General features: G+C 39.4%; 1 pseudogene; it reads right to left on the reverse strand.

Annotated features, from left to right (window-relative positions):
• Positions 1–673: 673 nt before the first annotated feature.
• LOC148005594 (large ribosomal subunit protein eL8 pseudogene) lies at positions 674–1,493 on the reverse strand (annotated as a pseudogene).
• Positions 1,494–2,600: the final 1,107 nt, after the last annotated feature.

Below are 2,600 nucleotides of genomic sequence, written 5' to 3' on the forward strand. Positions count from 1 at the left end.
ATAAACAAATAAATCTTTAAAAAAATAAAAATAAACCTTGATGCCAGTCTAAAAAAAATATAGAATTCCTCAGTTTCTGGTGATGCAGAACAGCAAATTCATCACACATCTCTGTGGAAAGAAAATTTTAGGCACACATACACTTCTGTTCAGTTGGGGAAAGATTTCTCCATAAATCAGCCATGCTAACATTCTCTTTATTCATGAGAATTAATGATTTGGAAAAATGGATCTTTTCCTGTTCATGATATATTTAGAAATATTTTCTCTAATGGTGTAAATCTGCACTAGTTTATCTACTGATTCTCAGTTTTGCACAGACGGCACTTTAGTGAAGAACAAATGTCACCTGTACCATAGCTACAGAAAGGAAGGATCATGGCAGCAATGGGAAGGGCATCCATTTGGATAACTGAATTCTACCACATTGATATACTAATTTAAACCAAGACCGAAGATATATGTAAGTCAAATCATCTAGCAAAAAATTCTTGAGGCAGTGTCTCATCTTCCACATAGAACTAACCAAATATGCTTGAGTGACCACTGAGACATAGATCACAGATTTCTTCCCCTCTGAGCTTGCAAGAATGTATCACCACATCTGTATTTAATTTTGTACTTTTAAAAAATTTTGTAATTATATTTAAGTACAGAAAACTTAAGTGTACATTTAACCCAGTTTAGTGTCAAGTTCCTTAGTCTTTGCCTTTTCCAACTTGGCAATGCAAGTCACAGACTTAGGACCCAGGACGTTGAATCCCCAGTGGCGGCGGATCTTGTCATATCTGTCATTATAATTGATCCTAATAGCTTCCACCAGCTTAGCCAGAGCACCCTTGTCTTCCGAGTTAACCTGTGTGAATACAGTAGTGGTGCATGTCTTCCTGTGGACCAGGCACCCCAGACTGGCTTTTCCTTTGATGATGCAGTAGGGCACCCCCATCTTTCAAAAAAGGGCTGGCAGGAAAACCACCAGCTCAATGGGGTCTACATCATGGGCAATCACCACCAGCTGAGCCTTCTTGTTCTCCACCAAGGTGGTGACTGTATTGACCCCTGCTCCTAGGACAAGTGGTATCTTAGTTGAGATGTCCCCTTTACCAGCAGCTTTCTTTTCAGCGTGGGCCAGCAGCCTTTGTTTCTTCTCCTGCTTTGTCTCTGGCCTGTACTTGTGGGCAAGCTTAAGCAGCTGAGTCACTGTTTGCCTGTCCAGGGCCTGGGTGAACTGGTTGATGGCAGGAGATATTTTGAGCTGCTGATAGAAGATGCCTCTTGCTGTAGCCTGAGGTAGCAGGGCCATTGACGAAGCATGTGAGATCTCTTTTGGGCTGGATGTCCTGTCCAATGGCGAAGTGCTTAGGCCTTTTCTCAAACAAAGGATTGACCAAGTTTTTGGCCTCCTGTTTCTTGACCACGGTGAGGGCTGGGGCCACCTTCTTCCCCTTGGCCTTCTTTCCTTTGGGCATCTTTCTTGGCTGGAGGAGAGAGCAATTTTGTACTTTCATAATTTAATTAATATATATGTGAGATGGTGCTATCTGAGACTAGAAGAGAATATCCAATTTCCCTGGGAATGTAGTTATAGTCATTTGTGAGACAGCTGACCTGGAAGCAAGTGAGATCTCTAGGACAGCTCAAAAAAACCTAATTGTGGGGGGTGGGGGAGAGTCCGCTATCCATAAGTTTTTAACATGTTTTCTTGTAGCATCAAACTCAAGTTCTCAGTCTAGATAGATATTCACTTTACCAAATAATCTACTACCCCTTATATAGAATATAAGATATGAATAGAACACTATCAAGCTTAAGATAGTTACCACGAGTTACAGATTTCTTCACAACCACTTAGACATAGTAGGGATTGGCATGCTTATAGCTGTTCATGAACTTGAATTTTCTAGAGATAGTACTCATTAAAAAAATAACATTTGTGTTAAAATATTCTACAAATTTTAGCTTGTATAAATTAAAATTTAAGTAATACTTATATTTGTTTATTTGTATGTGTGTGGATGCACTTGAACCAAACCATGTTTGTTGGAGGTCAGAGGACAACTTGTACTCAGTTCGACTATTCCTCCATGTTGCTCGTGAGGATAAACCATAGGCACTATCAGGTCCGCAGGCTTGGCAGAAGCACTGAGCAAACTTTACCGCACTATGAATACATTTTTTAATTAGATTTTTTGTTAAAGTTTGCATGCATGTGTTTGTGTCTGTGTCTCTGTGCCTGTATGAGTTCATCACACATATCCTGGAATGCAAGAAGAGGCATAACATCCTTTGTACCTGAAACAGGCCGTTGTAATCAGCCTGATATATGTGCTCTGAGCCAACTGCAGTTCTCTGCAATAGCAGTAAGTGCTCATAGATGCTGATCCAATTATCTACAACCTTATAAACATATTTGATAAGTATTATGAAAAGGCAATCATGAATACACAGATGTTTGTGTGTGTGTGTGTGTGTTTGTGTGTGCATGTTCCACTGAAAATTTGGAATGAGGTTTTCATTCCTCAAGTTCTTTAGAAATAAAAATTTCTGCTAAGAAAATCATTAGCTCAAAAGATAATGAAAGTAACATAAATTATTTAGCT

Source organism: Rattus norvegicus, chromosome 5 (assembly GCF_021556685.1).
Source record: "Rattus norvegicus strain SHRSP/BbbUtx chromosome 5, alternate assembly SHRSP_T2T, whole genome shotgun sequence".
In the NCBI taxonomy this organism is placed as follows: domain Eukaryota; kingdom Metazoa; phylum Chordata; class Mammalia; order Rodentia; family Muridae; genus Rattus; species Rattus norvegicus.